The sequence below is a fragment of the Rhinopithecus bieti genome, unplaced genomic scaffold (assembly GCF_001698545.2).
Source record: "Rhinopithecus bieti isolate Rb0 unplaced genomic scaffold, ASM169854v2 scaffold_42084, whole genome shotgun sequence".
Taxonomy (NCBI): Eukaryota; Metazoa; Chordata; class Mammalia; order Primates; family Cercopithecidae; genus Rhinopithecus; species Rhinopithecus bieti.
Window position 1 is genome coordinate 2154226 of NW_016818934.1, and position 27141 is coordinate 2181366.

Here is a 27141-nt window from a genome sequence, read left to right on the forward strand (position 1 = left end):
TTCTGATGGAGTCTCACTCTGTTACCCAGGCTGGAATGCAGTGGCACAATCTTGGGTCACTGTAACCTCTGCCTCCCAGGCTCAAGTGATTCTCCTGCCTCAGCCTCCTGAGTAGCTGGGATGATTACATGTGTGCACCACCATGCCCGCCTAATTTTTCATATTTTTAGTAGAGACAGGGTTTCACCATGTTGGCCAGGCTGGTGTCAAACTCCTGACCTCAGGTGATCCACTCGCCTCGGCCTCCCAAAGTGCTGGGATTACAGGCATGAGCCACCATGCCTGGCTTTTTTTTTTTTCTTTTAAGACAGAGTCTCACTCTGTCACCCAGGCTGGAATGCATGGACGCAATCTCAGCTCACTGTAGCCTCCACCTCTGGGGTTCAAGTGATTCTTCTGCCTCAGGCTCCCTAGTAGCTGGGATTACAGGCGTCCACCACATTTTTGTAGTTTTAGTAGATATGGGTTTTCGCCATGTTGGTCAGGCTGGTCTTGAACTCCTGACCTCAGGTGATCCACCCGCTTCGGTCTCCCAGAGTGCTGAGATTACAGGCGTTAGCCACAATGCCCAGCCCAACCCACTGTTTTCCTTTGCCTGTTGGATTCTGCCAATAGGGTGAAATACAGGCAGAATGGAGGGAAGAGGGATTTGCCCATATCAGCAGTAGTTTCCAGCTCCTTGTCACTTTCCCACAACCTGACCCATCAGGCCCCCTTAAAGGGTTCAGCACCGCTGAGTCATTCCTTCCTCAATGAGTTCTGTGCCTGGCCCTAATTAAAATTAATGTCCTGACTAAGAAGTGGCTACCTGGGAGGATTAAAAGAAATGGGGAAGTCTGATCCCAAGCACCTTCTGTTATCAATGTTTTCTTTCTCAAAAAAAAAAAATACTAGCAATTCCTGGCCATGATTAGGTGTCACTCACTTGGGAATACCTGGGGACAGAGACCGTACTGACCTTATACCTATGCAAGAAGGGCCCTATACTGACCCCTCAATGCTTTAAAATGTCCCAGTCTGACCTCCCTTGTCCCTGTGGACAAGGAGCGCATGGGGCCAAGAGGTTATGTCCACCTGGAGCCTGACACTCTCTTCTAGACCATGCTCCAAGCACCTGGGACCACAGAATGCCCTTCCCAAATGGCCTAGAGCTTGCTGTCTGGGCCCATGAGGCCTCCTTCCCTGAGTTCTCCTTCTAAAAGGGCATTGGGTCTCCAGGTTACACACCCCTTAGCCTGAGGTGCTACTAAGAGATGCTGGTGGAGGCTGGGGGATGAACGGAGCTTGGACCTGCCCACTGAGTTGTCCATATGCTTGCATGGGGACCCACTGAGCAGAACAGAGTCCAGTGGAAAGAGAAGATGAGGTAGGCAAGGGACTTCTTTTTGTGTTCTTGCCCCAGCCTCACACAGAGGCTCAGAGAGGGCCTCACAGGAAGTAAGTTCCAGGCCCTGGATCCAAAGCAAGGGCCAACAGGACCATTAAGCTGAGATCTAAGGAAATGAGCTAAGAGACAGAACTGCAAGACTGGGCACAGACTCAACCAGTGAAATGGGTGAGAGTTTTATGAGGCTGTATTGCCAGAGAAACCTTAAGCTGAACATATAGGCGCTTATGATTGTCAACCCCAAGCACCAGAGCCCATGCCAGAAGGGAGAGGGCCTCAAGGCAGGGCAACCCCAGCAGCAAAATCTTCCCAGGTGCTCCTCAGGAGTGTCCAGGGTGAGCCCTGGATGGGAGACCCTAGCAACAGGGTAGCCATACTGGTTGACCACAGACTCACCCACAACCAGGTCGTGAGTCAGGAAACATGTCTGCCTGCTTACTCACTATTCCTGACAAGGAGGACACACTGTGCTCTGTGCCAGGGGCTGTCACCTCCTGTTCCCTTTCCCCTTTTTAAAAATGGAAGTTTTTATTATCTTGCTTCTCCTCCATCACGGTTTCTATATTGGGTGCACCGGGGTGACACGCTTATCTCTTTGTCAGATCCAGTGGAGGGAGAAATAGTCGCGGTTGTCTCCTGGAAGAAGGAGGTATGAACAATGCGGTGTTATTTTAAGCAGAAATATCTTTGAGATCGTGCGTGTGTGAAGAAGGTTGCATGTGAGTTGGGCAGCAAAGTAGTGTTCCCTGTGCCCATCTCCCACCCCTGGCCCTTCTAGTCTCAACCCTTAACCGCAGAGGAAGGGCATGAGCCAGGCTGGAACAATCACTGCACTTTACCTCGACTACAGTGACTGACTCAGGATGGTCTTATCACAGCAGCTGCCAATCTCAGTGCTTCTGGGTGGAGCTGGTGGGAATTAATGCCTTTCTGTTTTTTGTTTGTTTGTTTGTTTTGTTTTGTTTTTTGAGATGCAGTCTCACTCACTCTATCACCCAGATTGAAGTACAGTGGTGTGATCTCAGCTCACTGCAACCTCCACCTCCCAGGTTCAAGCAATTCTCTTGCCTCAGCTTCTTGAGTAGCTGGGATTACAGGTGTGCGCCACCACACCACCCTAATTTTTGTACTTTCAGTAGAGATGGGGTTTCACCACGTTGGCCAGGCTGGTCTCAAACTCCTGACCTCAGGTGACCTGCCCACCTCATGCCTTTCCTTCTCGACCCACCTGTTGCCATGTGAGTCCAAGGCTGTGTCAGGGGTCGTGTTCCCCTTTATGTGGAGAAAGGCCATGTGGAGTAGGAGAGAATTAGACAAAACAAATACAGCATTCTGCCCAGGAGGTATTTCTTAAGGTTGTTGAATTATCTGGTTCCTATATCTCTTGGAGATGAAGGTTCACATGTCAACATACACTTCCCACCTATGTGAGTCTTCCCACCCCCAACCTTGATCATGTCATTCCTCACCTCACTTCCTTCCTACTCCACTTCCAATCTGGAAAGGCCCCTCTTCTCCTGTCCACCCAACTAATGGCTACCTCGCCCACCAAAGTACACTTCAAGCCCCACCTCCTCTCTGAAGCCTCCACTGCCCGCTCAGGTGACTTTCTTCTACCATTCACAGATGGTAACATGTGTGTATCATCATTCCTACCTAAAATGCTGGAGAATGGTGTGTTAACTCTTCCTATGGTATTTGTTTTCTCAACACTATCTTTAAGTTCCTGGAGTGCAGAAAGTGTGTGCTGTCCATGTTTGATTGCCCCACATACCTAATAAAAGACAATGTGGATGGAAGACCCATGATCAATACACTGAATCAATTAAAGAGACAGGGCATGACATTGTTCAAGCAGCTGTTAATAATAATAACTAAAAAATTAATTGCTATTTTAAGCCTGTCTTAAACTGCAGAGAACAAGACAGACCCAGGGATGAGCTACAAGCTTCAAGACTCGGATAATTCAACAACCTTAAGAAATACCTCCTGGGCAGAATGCTGTATTTGTTTGGAAGCTTGGAAGACTCTGAGCCTGAGAACCCTCAGGAGGGCGGAACTGTTGGGTTGTGGGCAGCCGGGAAGGGTTTCCCGGACACTCTTAGCTGGGCAGGCAGAAACAGGGGAAGGAGAAGAGCGGCGCACTGGGCTGCCGGACACTGGGTTCCTTGCAAAGGGACGTTAGGCCACCGTCCCTAACATCACCCCAAGCCCCAGCCTTCTCAGGAAAGTCGCTTATGAAGCTATGACTCAACTGCTGCAGTGCTTGGGCCCACACTTCGCAGCGTGGGATCAGCGGCAGGGTGGGGCGGTACAAGGAAGCTGTGCGAAGCGGAAGGGGCGACCTCAGACCAGCAAACTTACCCGCCTGGCGGGTCTTATGGCTGAGTCACCGTGGCGGCGCAGCAGCTCGGGCCCCGTTCTCCCGGGCTGGGGTGGTCACCTCTGCAAAGCAGGGTTTCTGAGCCGTGATCGGGTCTTGCCCACGGGCATATCGGGAAACGCCTGCTGCACTCCCTGCCTGAAAATCCACTCTTGAAAATGCACTCCCTTAGGTTAAAACGCTGCCTTTCTTAAGGACCTTCTTTAAAAGTAAATCCTAATATAAGTTGGTGCAACCAATTTCCTTCCCTTACAGACGCTGAAAGCAGAGCACTGAAGGGGTGAGATTCTTGAAGGGGAGGGAGGGAGGTAAGGCTACGTATGATTCTGGAAGGGACAGCTCCACTGTGAGGGGCTTAGGGGAAGGAGGGTGTCAGCTCTGGTTGCTTGGCGAGTTTGCCCTATTTCAACTGACGACTTTCGTTAATGAATTTCACCTCTAGGGCTCAGTGGTTTATCTGAAAGAAAAGGCTAGACTAGAGCAGTGGTTCTCAAAGTGGTCCCCAGACCAGCAACATCAGCGTCACCTGGGACCTCGTTGGAAATGAAAACTATAGGCCAGTCCTAGATCTACTGAATCAGAAACTCAGCGGAGAGCCCAGGAATGTCTTTCAACAGCCCTCCAAGTGTTTCTGATTCATGCTCTAGTTTGGTGACAAACGACTAAATGATCTGGCGAGTCCCTTGCAGAGAAGAGAGCTGATACTTTTTAATATGGCTCATGAGGCCATACAAGGCCCTCGCTGACCTGGTCCTCGTGTAACTGTCCAGTCTCTTACGGCAACAGTCTTTCTCATCTACATAAGACTGATAAAACTTTCTCTAAAGAGATTTCCTCTTTGAAATCCAGCCTTACATATGCTGCTCTTCCTGACATAGCCTTTTTCTTCCATTACTATCTCCTATTTGTCCTTCAAGACTTGTTTTGTGATTACCTCTTCCAGGAAGGCCACCTCACACCTCCCAAGGTCAGGTGTCTCCCTTCTGTGTTCCTGTAGCACCTTATGAATCTGTTATATTCGTTTACCACCTTTATCAAGTCACACACCAGACTGGAGTGAGGTATGGGCAGAAACTTGTACTTCTGCACATTCAGTGTCTGACACAATGTTAGCCACTACAGTATGTCCTCAGTAATCATCAATGCATGAGTAAATGAATGGATGACTTGAATCCTTTTGTCAACCAAGGGCTCAGATAATGGCTTTCTGGTTCTTTTTGATCTCTAATCATTGATAATTTAATGCTTTTCATGTTACCCCAATGATTGATCAATGCTTATTACTGTTAGTAATTCTTTTTTTTTTTTTTTTTTGGGGGGGGGGGGGACGGAGTTTCACTCTTGTCGCCCAGACTGGAGTGTGATGGCCTGATCTCGGCTCACTGCAACCTCCACCTACCAGGTTCAAGCAATTCTCCTGCCTCAGCCTCCGGAGTAGCTGGGATTGCAGGCATCCACTACCCTGCTCAGCTAAATTTTTATATTTTTAGTAGAGACAGGGTTTCACCGTGTTGGCCAGGCTGGTCTCGAACTCCTGACCTCAAATGATCCACCCACCTCAATCTCCCAAAGTGCTGGGATTAGTCACCATGCCCAGCACATGTTAGTAATTCTTTATAGTACATTACATAATACAAATTATTTCATCTCTATTAGCCCATTTCAACTTCTCATCAACCTTATGAGTTACAGTAGGTATTGTTTTAATCATTTTAACAGCTGCAAAACAACTCACAGATATTAAATGGCTTTCCATGGTTACCTATTTCTGTAAAAATTATTTACACAGAGTACAAATAAAACACAAAGTGTCTTCTTGGCAACGTATAGTGATAGACACATAGGAGATAAAAAAGTTCTTAAAGACATTACCCTTATCCTCAAGGAACCTCTATTTTAGGAAAAATAAATCATATTCTCCAAATAGCCACAATATAATAAGTGTATAATAAATCCAGTCTTGAGTGAGTCATTCCATCAAGGATCTAGGAGTTTGGTGGACAGAGGAACTGTGGGTGGCAGAGTAGTTAGGGGAAACATGACTGGGGCAGAGGTGGAAATTGCATGATGACTGGACAGAAAAGGATGTGAATAGATATGAGAAGAAAGCCTCCCAGGAGCAGAGAACAGACTAATAAATGAACAGAGACTGGAACAATCTGCACAGGGGCAGTGAATAGGTCTAATAGCTGTAGCAGATAGCAGAGATGCTGTGAAGGGGACCGGTGAAAGTCAAAAATAGAACTGGTGGTGGCACTACATATGCCACTGAAGGTGGGCTTGCTGGGAGGATTTTTCCCACTTTTATTTTGCTAGTAGTGGCCACTCTTGAAATTGCAACATACATCGTTGATTTATTAAACATTAATGTTAACTCTTAACTTTTCCCTCCTCCCAGACAATGCAAGGACCTTAGAACACTTTAACTCCATTACCCACCTCCTGACTTGCTATTGTTATCATGGATCTTGAGTATTTTAAACCCCTCTAGTCATTATTATTTTCATTTTGTATAATCAGTATTCATTTATATTTACCTGTGTTGTTTCCATTTTCATTCCTCTTCAATTTTTCCTTCATCTCCAAGCTTTCATCTGGGATCATTTTCTCTTTACCCAAAGAATATCTGTCAGAATTTCCTTTGGTGCAGGTCTCTTGGTGGCAGCGTCTTTCAGTTTTTATTTCACTGACATTTTTTAAATCATCATTACTGGAGAATATTTTTACTGTGTGTAGAATTCTAGATTGGCCAAATTGAAAATGTCCTTCTACTATATTCTTATATGAGTTATCATTTTTGAGAAAGTCCGCTGTCATTCTTTTTGCTCTTGGAGATGAGGGTCTCACTGTGTTGCCCAGGTTAAGAGTGCTATGGCTAGTCACAGGTGCAATCATAGCTCACTGCAGCCTCGAACTCCTGGCCTCAAGCAATCCTCCCACCCACCTCAGCCTCTTGAGTAGCTAGGACTACAGGCAGGCACCACTGTACCTGGTTTACCACCATTCTAACTGTTGCTTCTGTCTGTTGTCACTTTGCTTTTAAATTTTTTCTCTTTGATTTTGGTCTTCTGAAATTGAACTATGATATGTCTAGGTATGAGTACATTTTATTTATGCTGCTTGGGATTCATAGGACTTTTATCTGTTTGGGAGAATTCTCAAACATTATCTTTTCAAATGTTCTCTCTCTTCTCTCCTTTGGGGACCCCATTTGAATATGCACGCATTTAGTATATATTCTGATCAAACTGCATATGTCTCTGACTCTTCTGAATTTTTCATGCTTTTTCCTGAGCTAAGTCTAGATAGTTGCTTTTGACCTTTCTCCTAGTTATTTCATCAACTGTATTTATTTGCTGCTAAATACATCATTGAGATGTTGATTTTGATTATTATATTTTTAATTAGAGTGTTTCTGGAGGTTCTCTATCAAATGTGGACAATTACTTTTTATAACTTCCAATTTCCAATTCTTGTCAACAAATTTCAAGTTTGGACTTTACTTTTTTTGTTTGTTTGTTTGTTTGTTGAGACGGAGTCTCGCTATGTTGCCCAGGCTGCAGTGCAATGGCGCCATCTCACGTCACTGCAACCTTTGCTTCCTGGGTTCAAGCAGTTCTCCTGCCTCAGCTGCCTGAGTAACTGGGATTACAGACATCTGCCACCACACCTGGCTAATTTTTGTATTTTTAGTAGAGACAGGGGTTTCACCATACTGACCAGGTTGGTCTCGAACTCCCAATCTCGGGCGATCCACCCACCTCAGCCTCCCAAAGTGCTGGGATTACAGGTGTGAGCCACCACACTCGGCCAGGCCTTTGTTTTCTTGAGTATATTATAATGTTGCTTTAGATTCTGTGCATGGTAATCCCACTGTCAAGAATGACCATGAATATCTTTCTGTTACTTCTTGTTTGTGCTGATCTTTGAATGTTGTCTTCATTCCTTATTTGCTTGGTTATTTATTACTATGTGTTGAACATTATGTTTGAAAAAGTATCTTTAGAAATAATGTGAGACTTAGGATGATATCTTCTTCTGGACATGATTTTCAGTTTCTATGCCAGGCATTTAGGGGCACTAGTAATCCAACCAAGATTGCTTCAATTCAAAGTCAAAGCTTCAAATTTTTTGAGCCACTCAGATGACTAAGGCTAGAATCTATGTGAACTTTAATTCCAGTTTACCTTAGTCTGACAGTGCAGCTCTTTGGGGCCCCAACTCTGAGTATCAAGTAGTTTACCAGGGTCTCCACCATGGAAAAGAAAGAAAGCAGTAGATTTGAACTTATGGGCACCTAGCCACCCACAGTTTTCAAAAACATGACTCATCTCTCAGCCTTCTTTTTAGATAAGCCAGTGCCCTCTGGGCAAATGCCAAGCTTGTCCCTCTAGAGCTTCATCTTCTTCTAGATCTTGGCTTGCTTCCTCACTATCCTATTAGTTTTTGATATTTTAGGGAAAATTTTTTAAATGTTTTCTCTGAATTTGTTAGTTGTTTTCAGAGGGAAGATTGGCCCATATTAGCTAGTCTGCCTCTATTAGAAGCAGAAGTCTGATATAGACTTTGGATAGAAATGAGAATCAGCAATTTTTAAGAATAGAGGGACATGGCCGGGCACAGTGGCTTACACCTGTCATCCCAGCACTTTGGGAGGCCGAGGCAGGCAGATCACGAGTTCAGGAGATCAAGACCATCCTGGCTAACATGGTGAAACCCTGTCTCTACTAAAAATACAACAACAACAACAACAAAAAATTAGCGGGGCATGGTGGCAGGTGCCTGTAGTCCCAGCTACTCGGGAGGCTGAGGCAGGAGAATCACTTGAACTTGGGAAGGGGCAGTTGCAGTGAGCCGAGGTCACTGAACCCAGGAGACAGAGCTTGCAGTGAGCTCAGATCACACCACTGCACTCCAGCCTGGGCGACAGAGGGAGACTCTGCCTCAAAAGAGAGAAAAAAAAAGGAGAAGAATAGAGGGACATTAGCAGATAAATGAATCAGAAAGTGGTGTGTATGATAATTTGAGGGGGCTGTTGCAGGGGTCAGTAGAGAGATAAGAACAGAATAAGATTCTTTTTATTGGTTCCCTGGCTTCAGCCAGCATAAATGATCAAATAATTTATTGCGCTAATGCTCAGATTGGTACTTCTAATCCCAGTTAAACCCATGGAATTTCAAAAACAGGCAGTATTGTTTAACTTACTTAGTTGTTTCCTTGTTGGGAAGCCTTTGATTCCAACTGCAAACTCTGCCAAGAGAAAAGAGAAACCTAAACCACTGATGAATTAACCCCTACTCTAGGAGCACTGAACCATTGTCCCTGCTCTCAGAGAACTGCCTGGAGCCATGCCGGGGCAGGGGCTGAGTTCAGGGAATCAAGGCTGCACTGCTGAGACAAACACCAGTCAAGGTGCATTGCCCTCTGCTGTGGTCAGGGCTATAGGTGCTGGAGCTTGTGAATAGGGATGACGGCAGACCCTGCTGATTGGGCAGCATAGTACCCATCCTCTACCTCCTTTACCTTTACTTCTTTCCATTAGAGAGGCTGCAGTAGCTAAATATTCACTCTCCCAATATCCCTGTAGCATAGAGTGGTCATGTGATACAGTTCTGACCAATGAGATGTAATCAGAAGTTTGGCGGGAAAGTTCTGGGAAAGTTTTAGCTTTGCTAATAAGAGACAGATGGGGCTGGCACTAATCCTGGTATTGATCCTAGACTTGAATGCAGATGTGACACTTAGAGTTAAAGCAGCCTTTTCATGGCCATGAGGAGACATGTAGGAGGGAAAGGCCCAGAAAATCTCCAAGACACCAGCCCTAACATTGCTTTTCTCTTATGTGAGAAAAAGAAACCACTCTTGTTTCAAGCTACTGTGGGTAGGCTTTCTATAATTTGCAAATAAAAACACTCCTAACTGACGCAGGGAGATTCCTAATGTCAGGACTCAGCACCTGAAAATCATCTTTGGCTTTAGGATTAAAAACTTGATTAAACAGCAAATATTGACCAAACTTCTTGTAAAGCCAGCACTGAGCTAGGTGGCACTATGGAAATCACCGAGGTAGCAGGCACTGAAGGCATTCACAGCCTAATTAAGAGGTAGAATTTAATACAAATGAAATCTCATGACCATGATCAAATGTTAGAAAAGCCTTTAAGATGATCTAGTGGTTTTGGACAGGTGTTGGCCATGATACCATCCCAACACCATACAGAGACTCAATGTGTACAACATAAAATCTGCTTCATTTTAAGAAACCTGTGCAATTGGCCCCTCCATATGTTTGATGATTTGTGGCTGAAAATTTCTGAGTAGCACTGCCATTGATTTGACAGCTGAGAAAACTGGGGTCTCCATGGCAGAAAGGAAGCAACTTATTCTAGGAGATGTAACAGGTTTGCCATGGTGCTGAATGAAATCTACATCTCTAGGACCATTTTCAAGGTTGTTTCCTTCCAAACAGTGATCAAAAGAAGGGAGTGGATTATTACATGGTAAACTGGAAAGCAGCAGCAATAATTGGTACAGGAGACCAAAGAAAGGAGAAATCAGCATGACCAGAATTAACCAAAGCAAGCTTCATGGAAGAGGTGGAACTTAAATGAGGTCATGAAAGTTGGATAAACTCAAAATGGATCAGTGGTTCCATTGGCCCCCAGGGGACATTTGGCAATGTCTAGAAATATTTTTGGATGTCACAACCTGGGATGGGGGGTAGCATTTAGTAGGCAGAAGCCAGTGATGCTGCTTAAAGTCCTACAATGTGCAGAAAAGTTCCCCACAACAAAGCATTATCCAGCCCAAAATGTCCCAGTGGTGTCCAAGTTGAGAAACCCTGGAATACAGGGAAAGAAGGCCAGGCAGAGGGAATGTATACAAATGCAGAGGTATACATAAGCAATGAGTTCCTTGAGAACAGAGACTGTGTATCCCAACACACATCAGTGGCTGCCTGGTGGGTAGTTATTTGCTGGATGAATGAATAAACACTGTTCGTCTTTGAATTCTACCCTAGTACTTTGGCAGCAAAGAACTTTGCTCAGAATAAGAAAAGCAATCAGCCTCATCAATACTTCTTTTCCTGATTTCCCCTGCCTCATCTGTTCCTCATCCCAAGTCTTTAAGAAAGGAAGGGAGTACCTCTTATTCATCCTTCTAAATTCATTTACATTCTTACACCCAGGTTTCTCTCAATACTCACCAAACCCCTTTGCTACCTGGGTCTCAGGAACAAGAGAAGATACCAGCCCTCACCCTTACTGAGCAGGCAGATGACAGGTGCCAGGGAACTGTGTGTTCTTTTGTACTCATAACAGCTTTAGGGGACTTCCAGCCTCATAGCCCAACCTCCCAGCTCCCACACTTGTAAGTGGAGGAAGGGAGGGAGAGTGGGGTTTGTGGTCCTCCTGGTGCCAGTATGTTTCCAAGACGAAACTTAAGGCCCCAGAGAGTCCCACCCTCTTCTGGAGGGCTCTTTCAGGTAAATAATAGGTGCCCTGTGGGCCCAGATCCACTGAAGATTGTTAATGCATATCCTGGTAGGAGATGGTTCCTTGAAATCTAATTGCTTCCAAGACCTTAATACCACCCATTTTATTGTGTACAAAGAATGCTCAGGACAGCAAATGTGAACATGGGCAAGCCCATACCTCAAGGCATCTGGCTCAGGAAACAGTGTGTTCAGGAGACAGCAAAGGATTAAACAACCACCAGGGCATCCATAGGCAGGACTCTCTGTCTGTGGCCTGCTGCACCCCAATTCCTTATGATCCCCACTCCTACTCCTCACTCAGCCCTGTTCCTTTACCTCTTATCCAAACACTTCTGTAAGATGTCCTATCAGTCACTGACCCCTCAGTTCTAGTACAGCTCCAAGGGAGTATATTGTCCTATCTCTGGTTCTAGAGAAAAAGTTCATCCTTCCTAAAATGAGTTTTAGGCTCTGGGTCACAGGAGAGGGTGGGACTTTGTTTAGTGCTTATGACAATGCTTACTTGAGGGAATTCTTCCCTGGATTCCTGAGATTCCTGGGTATTACTGCCTTCGTCATGGAAGCAGAACCCTGACTCTTTCAGATCGACTTACTCCCATTCCTCAGATCCGAGCAGTATCAGATATGAGAGGCTACATAACTTGTTCTGGGTCAGGGAACTAAGTGCCCAAAACAGTAGTTCAATCCAGACCTGCTCCACCCCAGAGACTGAGACTGTAATACTCCTAAACTAGAGGAATGGGAAGCAGCACCAAAGGGCACAAAAATGTGCCCATGTATGAAAATCTATTAACCTGAAAAGGCTGTTATTTCAGTGAGGGTACAAGTAAAAACAGATATGCACTCATGCTAGAAATGCACACACAAACACATCCACAGCCAGATCAAAAGCATGGGATTCCTCCCTTAACAGACCTAAAGTAAATGAAGATGCATCAAGCTGGCAGATAGAGATGGGAAAGAGGCCTCCCCAAGAAGTCAAGTTCTGCTAAAGTTGTAGTGCCTAATAAGGTATTGTCTTGCCTCTCTATCATTTAAGTCGGAAAACAGAGGCAATAACAAGAGGAAGTGGTATGGTTTCTCGGTGTTTGTATCTGAGTAAAAAGAAAGAACCAACCAGAGCCATGAAAGTGACATCCTGGGGAGGCAGTGATTTCTCACCTACTGTTGAAAGTAGATTTTATTTATTTATTTATTTATTTGAGATAGAGTCCCACTCTGTCGTCCAGGCTGCAGTGCAGTGGCGCGTTCTCGGCTCATTGCAACCTCCGCCTCCCGGGTTCAAGCGATTTTCTTGCCTCAGCCTCCCAAGTAGCTGGGATTACAGGGGTGTGCCATGATGCCTAGTTAATTTTTGTAATTTTAGTAGAGACAGGGGTTTTACCATGTTGGCCAGGCTGGTCTCGAACTCCTGACCTCAAGTGAGTCAGCCTCCCAAAGTGCTGGGGTTATAGGCATGAGCCACTACATCCAGCCTGGAAGTGGATTTTAAAATACCATAGACCAGATATGTATAGAAAAAAAAGAGAAAACTACATATAAAAATATTAACAATATTTTCCTTTGAATGTAGAGATTATATTATTATTTTACATTTTTTCTCTTTGTTCATTTATTTTTATCTTTATTTAGAGACAGAATCTGGCTCTGTCACCATCCTGGAGTGCAGTGACATGATCATAGCTCACTGCAGCCTCAAATTCCTGGGCTCAAGCAATCCTCCTGCCTTGGCCTCCCAAGTAGCTAGGACTACAAGGCACACACCACCAGGACCAGCCATCTTTTGGCCATTTCTGGATTTTCATGGGTTTTTGTTGTTGTTGTTGTTGTTCATACTAAACAGAGATTGCTTTTATGATTACATATATATGTATGCTTCAAAATTAATAATACATGAACAAATCCACAAAATGAAAGAGCTTTGAAAGTTGAGATAGAAAATTCTAAGAATAGCATAGACATATCCAAAGTTCAGAGTGAACAGGACTTATGAAAACTGCTAAAGACCCCAGAGAGGCCAGTAAAGTTGTGCTCAGACAGAGCAGAGAATCAAGGAAGGGGAAGACCCGTGGCCTGAAAAGCAGGCTCCAATGTTGAGGACTGACAAAGCGAAATCAGAACTCAGCAACATCTCTCTCTGAACACCTTGTCTCCACCACAGGAAACTGTCCTCAAGTTGGAAAGGGCCCAAGAGACACCACCATGAATTCCAGCCTAATATGGATTTTAATGAGGACTCTTGGATGCAAGTAACATAAACCCAACTGCTATCAGCTAACAGAGAGGAGGGAGGGGGTTCTGGAAAGAAGAGTGATTGGTGTCACTCTCTGAATCAGAAGAACTGCAGGATGTGGGCTCCTGGCCAGAAAGAGCCTCGGTGAGTCTCGGCGCAGTTAGGACACTGCCTGTCTCTCTCCATCTTCCTATGTCACTATTGCACTATTTTGTCCTTTCCCTCCCATTTGCTTTCTCTCGATCTTTCTTATCTCTGCTTGTCTCCCTAGGCTTCCATCTTCAGGGCAGGAAGATGACCACCTGCAGCCCAGCAAACCCAGGAGAGAAAGAATTTCTCTCTTCCAGTGTCTCTAGACCAATCCCAGGAAAGGGGTCTGACCATACTTCAGTTTCCACAGTTAGAACCAATCACTATCACCTAGAATTTGGGTTCCACAATTAGCCGGGCCCCTCCCTTTGGCCATGTACTGGGCCTAATATCCATACTCAGGAGAAAGAACCAGAGAGCCCCTAGGTACTCTCAGTTTGTCTCCAGGCTCAAATATTTTGCACCCTATCATTTTAAAATAAATGTCTTAAGTATCATCAGATTTATCAACAGTAATATTTGGTAAATTATGGAAAATAGGACATATTTGAAAAGGAAACATACATTTATTTAAAGGGGACAAGGAGTGTTTTGAAAGACCCTCTGAAAAATCCCAAACATAGGCCTGAGTACCCAGATGCTTCCATGCAAATCTTTTTTCCTTCTCAATGGAAGCAAATTTGGATTAATAGTAGTAACTGTTTATTGTACTTAAATAAGGAACACCAAGGCCTTTGTATACCTTCCATGGAATTGGTTGCATATGTGCCCCCGGGAACAGTTAGTAGAGGGGCAGTGCTGGCCTTAGGTAAGGCCCTGGACAAGCCTCTACTGTCTACCCTATGATGGAGTGAGCTCCTTTGATATCTGAGAACATTCTAATGGCTGGCAACCCTCATGGAAGGACAGAGGTCACGGCAGCAATATTTGGTATTATAACGGAAAGAGGGGGTGGTACAGGGCATATGAGCTTTTGTACCAGTTGTAGCTCTTGCCAATAATAAAAATCAACTCTGGCTAACTTAGGCAAAAAAGGAACATATTGGTAGATCAGCCAGGTGCAGTGGCTCATGCCTGTAATCCCAGCACTTTGCAAGACCGAGGCAGGCAGATCACTTGAGGCCAGGAGTTCGAGACCAGCCTGGCTAACATGGTGAAATCCCATCTGTACTAAAAATACAAAAACTAGCCAGGCATGATGGTGGGTGCCTTGTAATCCTGGCTACTCAGGAGGCTGAGGCAGGAGAATCACTTGAACCCAGGAGGCAGAGGTCGCAGTGAGGTGATATCATGCCATTGCACTCCAGCCTGGGCAACAGAGTGAGACCCTGTATCAAAAAAAAAAAAAAAAAAAATACATATTGGTAGATCATAGAAATGACTGGAATGCCGGGGAACTAGGCTTGGAAGGCAAACCAGGGAGGCTGGGCAGAAAGTCATACAACCGGTACAGCCACAAGGGGCAGCCTAGTTGGGAGGGCGCTGCTGGCACTGTTGGTTCCACTGGACTGTTGCTGCCACTGTCTCTGGACTCTTGTCTCTACCTTTACTGATCAGTAACCTATAACTTGTCCCTGCAAATTGCATTTTCCTTCTAGGCTCAGAGTCCAGGTGGGATCCTCCAACAGCTCAGACTTAGTCATGAACCCACCCTAAGCTGCCAAAGGCACAGAGAGAAGCTGGCCCTTTGCAGATGCCATATTGGGAAGGGACACCTCCCACCAAGTTGCACAAACTGGGGAATTCTCCCAAATAGAGATGAGACTGAGACAGCTGAAAACAAAACAAAACACCACAGGCAAACTATGTGTGTCTTCAAAATCTGCAGGGCTGGATTGCTTCGGCAGAGTTCCTAAGGGCAGAGCTGAGACTGGGGGGAGGAGATTTCAATTCAGATGAAGGAAAAACTCCCTCAGGCTGAGAACTGCCTGGAGGTAGTTCCTGAAGGGCAGCCCATCCGCACCTCAACTTGCTGACACAGTTCAGAACAGAGTTTCTTGCACTCAGCAAGGCCTTCAAACCCTATCTCTTCTTGCATCTCCTTGTTAGAGCATAAGCTTCCCTGAGAGAGAGGACCAACGTTTATTTATTTTTGTGTCCCACAGTGTGTACTACACACTGAGAGAAATTGAACAAAAGTTGGCCACATAAAAATAAGCAGCACATAAAAATATGCTACATGATGGCAGGTCAGATTTTCCAATCATGTAGCTGGCAAGATGCTCAGCAAAAGACCTTCCATACAGCACAACTAAAAATGTTGCCAGGAACGGTGGTTCATACCTGTAATCCCAGCACTTCGGGAGGCCGAGGCTGGCAGATCATGAGGTCAGGAGTTTGAGACCAGTCTGACCAACATGGTGAAACCCCTTCTCTACTAAAAATACAAAAATTAGCCAGGCGTGGTGGTGCACGCCTGTAATCCCTGCTACTCAGGAGGCTGAGGCAGGAAAATCGCTTGAAACCAGGAGGTGGAGGTTGCAGTGGGCAGAGATTGCACCATTGCACTCCAGCCTGGGCGGCAGAGCGAGATCCTGTCTCAAATAAATAAATAAATGAATGTTGGATTTTTAAAAAGATGTGTATGAGCCAGTGGGAAAGGAAGAGAATTCCACAGAGGCTAGAAAGATTTTTAAAATGCAATCCAGTAGGTTAAGAACACACTGGAAGTCGAGAGCATGACACATACTTGTAGTCCCAGATACTGGAGAGGCCAAGGTGAGAGGATGGATTGAGCTCAGGAGATCAAAGCTGGCATGAACTATGATCACACCTGTGAATAGCTACCGCAGCCAGCCTGGGTACAAACATAGACTTGCAAGACATGGCCTGTATGAGAAGAAAAAGACCTCACGAAAGCAGCGAAAGAAGCACAAGAACAGAATGAAGAAAGTCAGGGACACTGCAAAGACCAATATTGGTGCTGGCAAAAAGCCAAAGGAGTAAAGATGCTATAGTGACATCATCTGCAGACATCATGTGGATTTTTGATGAGCAGATTAATAAACTAAAAGCTTTCATGTGAAAAATTTAAAAATTTAAAAAAATTTTAAGCAGTAATTCAATTCAGCAGAAAGAGAATAAGCTAATATATGGTGGTGGTGCTGCTGCTGCTGCTGCTGCAATTATCTGGAAGAAAATAAAAATGAACACATATGTCTTATACTATATATTTTTAACCCCACTTGAATTGAAATGTTGACTATTAAAAGTAAATATGGTATAGGCTGGCTAGCTTCTGACTTTTCCTCTTTCTGAGCACTGAGAAAGACATTTCCCAGCCTCTCTTCCAGTTTGGTTGAGGTTCCATGGGGCTGGGTTCCATGCAATGGAATATAGGAGGAAGTAACAGAGAACACAAAAAAATCCCTTGAGTAGTTGTCCTCTCTCTTGCTCCCTCTTCCTCTTCTGCAGTGACTGTGGGAGTCACATGTTGAAGATCCATCACAAATGGAAGGGATCTGGGTCCCCAACTCATTGCTCGGGGTTGACTGTCCCACACCTGATAAGACTGATTGAAAACTAAGCCTTTCTTGTGCTGGCCACTGAGGCTTTGGAGTTGTTTGTTACCTTAAGTAGTGGTCATTCCTGTATTACAGAAATGCAATAAAAAATCTCACAAAGAGAATCTGGTAGACAATATGTTATTGACTGAGTGTTTGTGTACCACCTCCAAATTCGTGTGTTAAAGCACCAACCCCAAGTGTAATGGCAGCAGGAGGTGGGGCCTTTGGGAGGTGATTAGGGTCAGATGAGGCCATGAGGGTGAGGCCTTCATGATTAGATTAATGTCTTTATAAGAAGAGGAAGAGACACCAGAGCACTGATGAGCTCTCTCATTCCCTCACTCACTTTCTCCCTCTTTCTCTCTCTCTTACTTTGTCTCTGCTATGTGAGGACACAGCAAGAAGGTGGCCATCTGAAAACCAAGAAGAGAGTCCTCACGAGAAACTGAAATTGCCAGCACCTTGATCTTGGACATCCCAGCCTCCAGAATGGTGAGAAATAAATTTCTGATGTTTAATCTACCCAGTCTACAGTGTTTTGTAATGACAAACCAAGCAGACTAAGACCTGATATATATGAAATAGCAGAGAAGGCCTTCATAACCAAGACTGAGAACTTAGAAGCTATTAAAAAAAAAACAGATGGGAAAGGAAAAAAAAAAAAAAGATGGGCATATTTTGACCATTAAAAATTACAAAGAAAACAAGAACCTTTTGTACAGTAAAAGGTTCCATAAACAAACTACAGTTGTCCCTTAGTGTATGCAGGGGATTGGTTTCAGGACCCCTCTTATACCAAAAGTCAGTCCTGCAGAACTGGCATATATAAAAAGTTGGCCCTTTGTATATGGAATTTTTGCATCCCATAAGTACTGTATTTTCGATCCACTTTTGATTGAAAAAAATCTGCATATAAGTGGACTCATGCAGTTAAACCCCATATTATTCAAGGGTCAACTGTACAGTAATGCAGTTGTCCAAAGGAAAATATTTATAATGCAGATGATATAAAGTTAGTTCTTAAAACATGCAAACAGCTCCTACAAGTGTGACAAGAAAAAGACAATCATCACAAAGAAAAGTGGACAAATCAAATTATTTAAAAACCTATAGAGGAGCAAACCCAAAAAGCCAGCAAACATGCTCAGATTCACTCACAGACGCGGAAATAAATGTGACATAGTTACACAACATCATCGTATGCCCTTCTGATGAGAAAAGAAAATTAACACTTAAAACTCCTATTGCTGGTATGGATGTAGAGAAATATGTGGCATTTTCCTGTATTATAGTGGAAAAGTGACATATTAGAATCATTTTAGATAGCCAACTGGGGCTTTCACTAAAATTAAAACTATATGGCCAGGCGTGGTGGCTCATGCCTGTAATCCCAGCACTTTGGGAGGCCGAGATGGGTGGATCACCTGAGGTCAAGAGATTGAGACCAGCCTGGCCAACATGGTGAAACCCCATCTCTACTAAAAACATGAAAATTAGCAGGGCGTGGTGACAGGCACCTATAATCCCAGCTACTGGAGAGGCTGAGGCAGGAGAATCGCTTAAACTCAGGAGGCAGAAGTTGCAGTGAGCCAAGATTGCGCCACTGCACTCTAGTGTGGGTGACAGAACAAGACTCCATCTCAAAACAACAAACAAACAAAACAAAACAAAAACTGTATATGCCCTTTGGCCTAACAATTACACTTCTGGGAATCCATCTTATAAAAATAAAATTGCCAGTATTTGAGGATATATGTGTGAGGGTGTTTCTTACAGGATTGTTCATAGTGAGGGAAAATGAAAACAAATGAAATTACCATTAATAGAGACATAGCTAAATAAATGTGGGTATACCCACACCATGGATTATTATGCCATTATTTAAAAGAATGAATAAGACATAACGAATGGCTTAAAGAAGTCTTCAGCAAACATCATTGAGTAAGAAAACCAAACCACAGTCAAATGTTCATAACTCGATCCATTTTAATAAGTTAATCACTTCAAAATGCTGTATATGTAAATGTTTGTATGTACATATATATGCTTGTATTATATGTATACATATCTATTACATATATACACATGTATATGACATGAAGAAATATGGCAGAGTGAATAGTTGTAAACATGGTTCACCTGAGGTTGGGGGCAGGATGATGACGTGGAAGGAGTGAAACTGCCATTGCAGAATTATAGCTGAGACAGTGAAAGAGATCTGACCTAACCAACCCCATCTTGCTTCTCATCTCCAAACTGTCCTTGTTCATTCCTGGGCATAGGCTGAACTAACTTTGGGAAGAACTTAGTTTATAGTTTAAAGTTTAAAACAAAGACAGTAACAGCCCTTTCCCAGAACAAACCCCCTTCTTGCCTGGGGGCTAGACTGACTTTGTAGGACTAACAAATTAGCTACAAGATTAGAAATTATGGTTTAGCCACAATGAGATACCATCTCATGCCAGTTATAATGACAATCATTAAAAAGTCAGGAAACAACAGATGCTGGAGAGGATGTGGAGAAATAGGAACGCTTTTACACTGTTGGTGGGACTGTAAACTAGTTCAACCATTGTGGAAGACAGTGTGGCGATTCCTCAAGGATCTAGAACTAGAAATACCATTTGACCTAGCGATCCCATTACTGGGTATATACCTAAAGGATTATAAATCCTGCTACTATAAAGACATATGCACATGTGTGTTTATTGTGGCACCATTCACAATAGCAAAGACTTGGAACCAACCCAAATGTCCATCAGTGATAGACTGGATTAAGAAAATGTGGCACATATACACCATGGAATATTATGCAGCCATAAAAAAGATTGAGTTCATGTCCTTTGCAGGGACATGGATGAAGCTGGAAACTATCATTCTCAGCAAACTATCACAGGGAGAGAAAACCAAACACCGCATGTTCTCACTCATAGGCGGGAATTGAACAATGAGATCACTTGGACACAAGGTGGGGAACATCACACACCAGGGCTTGTCGTGGGGTGGGGGACTGGGGGAGGGATAGCATTAGGAGAAATACCTAATGTAAATGATGAGTTGATGGGTGCAGCAAACCAACATGGCACATGTATACCTACGTAACAAAATTGCATGTTGTACACATGTATCCTAGAAGTTAAAACATAATAAAAAGAAAGAAAGAAAGAAATTATGGTTTAGGAGTCATGAAGATGGAGGCTGCAAGATTCTGACCCTCCCTATCACAGGGAGAGAAAACCAAACACCGCATGTTCTCACTCATAGGCGGGAATTGAACAATGAGATCACTTGGACACAAGGTGGGGAACATCACACACCAGGGCTTGTCGTGGGGTGGGGACTGGGGAGGGATAGCATTAGGAGAAATACCTAATGTAAATGATGAGTTGATGGGTGCAGCAAACCAACATGGCACATGTATACCTACGTAACAAAATTGCATGTTGTACACATGTATCCTAGAAGTTAAAACATAATAAAAAGAAAGAAAGAAAGAAATTATGGTTTAGGAGTCATGAAGATGGAGGCTGCAAGATTCTGACCCTCCCTAAACTGCTCCCAAAATCAATCAGTGCCTGACATATTTTGCAGATGCTGCACTTGATGGATTAGCTGGTACTACCACCCAGATCGATAAACTGGCTCATCTCATCTTGTGGCCCCCACCCAGGAACTGACTCAGTACAAGAGGACAGCTTCGGTTTCCCATGATTTCATCTCCAACCCAACCAATCAGCACTCTCGACACACAGGACTTCCCCCACCCACCAAATTATCTTTAAAAACTCTGATTCCCAAATGTTCGGGGAGACTGATTTGAGTAGTAATGAAACTCTGATCTCCTCCACAGCCTGCTCTCTGTGTGAATTACTCTTTCTCTATTGCAATTCCCCTGTCTTGATAAGTCAGCTCTGTCTAGGCAGCAGGCAAGACACAGCCCAGCTGTTACAGGAGGAAGGGAACCACTGGGCGGTTACAGGAGGAAGGGAAAAAAAGGAGGAATAAAGAGCAAATCAAAAAAACAATAAAGGGGGAAAATTGTACACAGACGAGTGTATATACAATCATATTTTTGCAGCTATTAAACTTGTGTTTGCAGGAAGTTAGATATCCAAGGATATTAAGTTGAAAGTGTCTTGTTTTTCAGAGCAGTAGAGCAGCTACACTATCTCAATTCAGGGAAACCCAGTACTGAGGGCCCTGCAGCCTAGACCAGGTAATCGGGATAGAAATTTTGGAAAGTTTTGGAAAGTCTCTGCCTACATCAGAAGCATAACAAGACCTGTCCTTCCAGCGGCACAGCCTTGAGCCACCACCTGTTGGCCTCCATCTATGTGGCAGGTGACCCAAATGTTAGAGCCAAAACCACAACGGAAACCAAAATCCAGAAAACCTCACCAGGTCCCACTTCCCCTGACTCGCAAATGACTCTCAAACTCTTAGAAATTCAACCCTCAGCATTCAGCCACAAGTCCCTGCCTCTTTTTTTTAAAAATCCTGTAGTGTGGGGCAAGAGCACAGGTCTCAGGAGCCAGCCAACATCTCTGACTCTCACCACCTGTGTGCTCTTGGGCAAGTTCCTATCTCTGAGCCTCTGCTTTTTCATTTATACAACTGGAATGGGGAATATTGAAATCTGTCAGGGTTGCATTACTCATGCAAAGATTACTCATGCAAAACACTCGGAATGAAGTTGAAATTTACTACAGATTTGTTGATTCTCATGTGATTATTAATCGTGTCATTGTTTTGGGGACAGGCTCAGGAGACTGAGCCCGATGGGAGGTCAGGGAGATGTGTGACTTTCCTTGTGATTACAGCAACAGAAGGGTTTTTCCAGCTTGCAAATCACCTCTCAAAACAACCTGAATTTCCCCCAAGGGCTGGTGGGAATGTAAGCTGATAAAAACTTTGGGGAAATAGTGAGGTGGAAGAGAGTAACTGGCTTAAGAACTACAGGGCAGAGGAATGGAGGTTGAGACTCAGCCTCCTAGGCTTAGGGGAAACCTGTCCTGGTCATCACACTCCTGAAAGTCTGTCCTAAAGGACTTGTGCACCAAAATGTTCATTTCAGATTTACTTATAATAACTTAAAAGTAAGGTAGAGTTAGAAACAACTCAAATATAAAAAAATAAGCAGATTTGTTAAGCAAAATAAGCATATACTTTTGGCAGGTTGTCATGCAGCCATTGAAAATGATGCTTACAGAGTTTTAATGTCATGGGAAAGTTCTATTGACATGGAGTTAAGTTTTTAAAGTAGTATAAACAGGACAGCTGAATGTGTGGTGCATACCTATAATCTCAGCTACTCAGGAGGCTGAGGCAGGAGGATCCCTTGAGCCAGGAATTCAAGACTAGCCTGGGCAACAGAGTAAGACTCTCACAAAAAGAAAAAAAAGTAGTATACACTATTTTATCTCAGGTATAAAAGAAAAAAATAGACGAAAAATACAGTAGGTAGTAAGTTCATAGACAGTTTTCATCAACCTCTTTATCATTTTTTTGATTTCTACAATGGGCATGCAACACCATGATGGCTGGGGAGGAAAAGCTAAAATAAAAAAGTCAAAATTAAAACAAAAGCTAGTTTTGTTGATCCATAACTGCACATTGTGGTTGGAGGTGCCAGCTCTTGACGAATTTGCAGTCCTCACACTCTCGATATTGGAGCTTCTTCCTCCTGTGCTGCCTTCTCTGCCTGGGGAGAGCTATGTCCCTCAGCTAGGCCAGCCAGGGAATCATATGGGGACCCTGAACATTCCATCCCATCAGGCTGTGCACAGGACTGGTTGCATCTGAGATCAAACAATGTTCAAAGAAAGTTCAGACTCCAGCACTCCAGTTAGGGCAAGTCTCTTAGAAGATGAGAGTCTTAATACCTGTTTGGAAGGAGGGAACACTTTTTGCGGGAAATTCAGGTAAGCATTTTTAAAAGAGGTGGTGTATAGAATCCAAAGCATCCTTCCCCTACTTTCTTAAGCTTTTTGTTTTGTGTTTGGACTTTTGTTTTTTGAATGGGGGGTTGTTTTTTGGGATGTTTTTGTTTTTGTTTTTTTTGAGACAAAGTCTCACTCTGTCACCCAGGTTGGAGTGCAATGGTGTAATCTCAGCTTACTGCAACCTCTGCCTCCCGGTTCAAGCAGTTCTCGTGCCTTAGCCTCCAGAGGAGCTGGGATTACAGGTGCATGCTACCACACCTGGCTAATTTTTGTAGTTTTAGTAGAGACGAGGTTTCACCATGTTGGCCAGGCTGTTCTTGAACTCATGACCTCAAGTGATCTGCCCGCTTCGGCCTCCCAAAGTGCTAGGATTACAGGCGTGAACCACCACATCTGGCCCTGTGTGTTTGTTTTTTGAGGCAGGGTCTCATTATGTTGTCCAGGCTGGTCTCGAACTCCTGAGCTCAAGCAATCCTCCTCCCATGGCCTCCCCAGTAGCTGGCTTTTAAACATTTGATGGAGGGTGCTGGTGAGCAAAACTCAACAGTTATGAAACAGGAAACCAGCAAGAAAAGGACCTGCCCAAACTTGGAGGAGGTGGTGCCAGGGAAGAGGGGATGGCACTGAGCTCAGTCTGCAACCCAGAATTTGTGACAATTCCATGACACATCCTCTTGTCATTCCTGTCAGTTTTATTCATTCCCCTCCCTCCCTTCCATTCCTTTCCCTGCCTTTAATCCCCCTGCTCCTCCCCTTCTCCTACTCCCTTAATCACTTAGAGTCCCACTCGCAGGAGGAAGGGGTACAAGAAAGTGCATTTCTCCTCCCAAAGTTTGCTGTCTGCAGTTGAAGCCACTTAGTTCACAGGAAGGAAGGCCAACTGGCGGGAGTTCAGATGGCAGCTGCAGCCACCAGGGGACGGCTTTGGCATCCACCGCCTTCAGGTCTCTCCTGGAAGGCAGGAGCAGTGCCCACCCTAGGGAGGGCTGAGCTTTATCACACTCTCTGAGGGCTCTCTGGGTCCTGCCTCATCAGCTCTGATGGCAGAAGGGTTGACAGGGGGCAGCAAGGTTGGTTTTGGCCTGTGGCACCTCACCCTGCTGTGTCCACTCCCTCCTACGCGCAGGCCCTCCCGTCTTGCCTCCTGTTCCCTGTGATCCTCTCTTGGTGGGGTGCTGATGTGGTGGAGTGGCCCTTCCTTGGAGACTCCCCAGAACAATCAAAGTCCCCAACACTCTCCAGTCAGGGAAGGCTGAAGCAACAACAAATGCTGGCACTGATCTTTATGACTCAGGTCTAGGCTGGGCACAGGGGCTCACGTCTGTAATCCCAGCACTTTGGGAGGCCAAGGCAGGTGGATCATTTGAGGTCAGGAGTTCAATACAAGCCTGGCCAACATGGCCAAACCCTGTCTCTAATAAAATACAAAAATTAGCCAGGCATGGTGGCGTGCACCTGTTGTTCCAGCTATTCAGGTGGCTGAGGCAGGAGATTCTCTTGGACCTGGGAGGCAGATATTACAGTGAGCTGAGACCACACCACTGCACTCCACGCTGGGTGACAGAGCAAGACTCCATTTCAAAAAAAAAAAAATCTCTGGTCCTTTCCAGCTACTGCCAAACATCCAACCCCATCCCAGTGCCCAGAGAAGGGAGGAGGTGGGTACTAAGCCCAGCAGGGCCCAATTGTGCCCAATACCTTTCCCCACTCTGTCCTAGTGCCTCCCCTCGCCTTCCACCCTACCGTCACTCTGCATGACTGAATGACTTAATTCAAATTGCGTTTATTTGCTCATTTCTAATCACATCCTAAGATCTCATGCTCTCTTGATGGTAAATAAAAGTGAACAGAAAATGTCTTCTAATGACCTGGTAAATCAAGTTTATTCCTTTCCCAAATCAGGGTCAATTTGCTCTAAATCTATTCAAGTCAGAACCAAGCATTAGTAGGTGGCCTGACCACATGGCCACTTCCCCCAGTTTCTTAAGGCATAGTGAGTCACTAACAAAGGCCAGCTTAGCCCTTCATGAGTCACTATGTCCTGTTTGTGTACACAGTCATTACTTTCTTTATAGGAAAAAAAAGGAGGTGGTGGCAGGGGTGCTTGTCTATAGATGGACTGGGCATTGTAATTTGAAAAGCATTGAGAAAAGTCCCCATCTCCAAAAACATTATCAGCCTTACATAGTATCTGAAAACTTACCATTTGAGACATTTCTCAGAGCAATGATCCTTTAAAGAATATGTGATGAGGCCAGAAGAGCCATTTTACTATGTGACAGTCAGTACAACTCAGTGGCTAGGAATCAGGATCTAGATCGAGTTCCACTTCTGGTATGGCTGAGTAAATGCTTACTGTACTCAGCTTCCTGCCAATAACAACTATAAACTCAGGGGTTGTGATAGGACAAAATCTATCTGAAGACCCTGGAGAGTATACAAGAGCAAGCAGGCTCCAGAGGGAAGTTAACACTTGGAAGAAAGGATTAGTATGAGGTTATTCTCCTGTTTTTACCACTTTTGGCCTGAGGGTCAGCTGCAGTCACTGTTCTGAGGGGCAGCTAAAACTGAGAGGAAACTCACCATCTTTCTTGCCTGAAGAACTGGCAGATAGAGTTTGAGGGCAATCCCAGCTGCTAGAAAGTGAGGGAGAATCCTCAAAAGGAGAGAGCCAGAGACAGAAAACCCCAAATTCCATGTATAAAGTCTGCCCTAATTTTTGCCTGACCCCCAACCACCCATGTACAGGAGAGATTGTAAGCACCCTATCTAAGGGTGAAAGAACAGAAAACAGATATGAGGGGCCACTCAAAAAAACAGAATTTGCAGTTTGAACCCTACCAAGTTTATTTCTTATTAAAACAAAAAATTCAAAACTCTTTGAAAGAATACAACTGAATCCAGTCTCCACAATATGACATTCACAATGTCCAGAGTACAATCCAAAATTTCCTGACATATTGATAGACAGGAAAATGTGATGCATTCTCAGGAGTAAATAAAATAGGCAAAAGTCAAGCTCAAGATGACACAGATATTGAAATTAGTAGAAATCTATTTTAAAATGGCAATTCTTACTATACTAAATGACATAAGGAAAATGTGCTTATAATGATTAAAACATAGTAAGTATCATCACATAGAGACACCTAAAATTATAATCAAATGGAAATTCTATAATTAAAAAATACAATATCTAACTTTAAAAAAGTAACTGGATGGGGCTTAACAAAATTTTTTAAAACAGATGAAAGAGTAGGTGAATCTAAAGAGATATCAACAGAAAATATCCAAACTGAAAGACAGAGATAAAAATGATAGTACCTGAAGGACGGTATTGAAAGGTCTAACATACATACAATTGAACTCCTAGAAGAACAGAGGAAATGGGGTAGAAAAAATTATTTGAATAAATAATGGCCAAAAATCCATTGCCAAATTTGGCAAACCACATAAATTTACAACTAAGAAGCTCAGCAAATCCCAATCAAGTTAAATAAAAGAAAACCATATCTAGGCACATTAGAGTCAAATGAATGATAAAGTGTCAAAAGCATGCAGAGAAAAACAGCACATTACACAGAGGGGAATAATGAGTCAAATGACTGCTGATTTATTATATCAGAAACAATGGAGGCCAACACAGTGAACCAACATTCTCAAAGCACTAAAAGCAAAAAAGATCTGTCATCCCAGAATTTAATATCTGGCCAAAATATCTATCAAATATGAAAGCAGAATAAAGACTTTCCAAATAAAAGAAAATGAAGAGAATTGATCACTAGCAGACCTTTATTATAAGAAATGCTAAAGAAAGTTCTTTATCTGAAGATAAATGATATCAAATGAAAATATGGATCTTGGCCGGGAGCGGTGGCTCAAGCCTGTAATCCCAGCACTTTGGGAGGCCGAGACGGGCAGATCACGAGGTCAGAAGATCAAGACCATCCTGGCTAACACGGTGAAACCCCGTCTCTACTAAAAAAAAAATTCAAAAAACTAGCCGGGCGAGGTCGTGGGCGCCTGTAGTCCCAGCTACTCGGGAGGCTGAGGCAGGAGAATGGCGTGAACCCGGGAGGCGGAGCTTGCAGTGAGCTGAGAT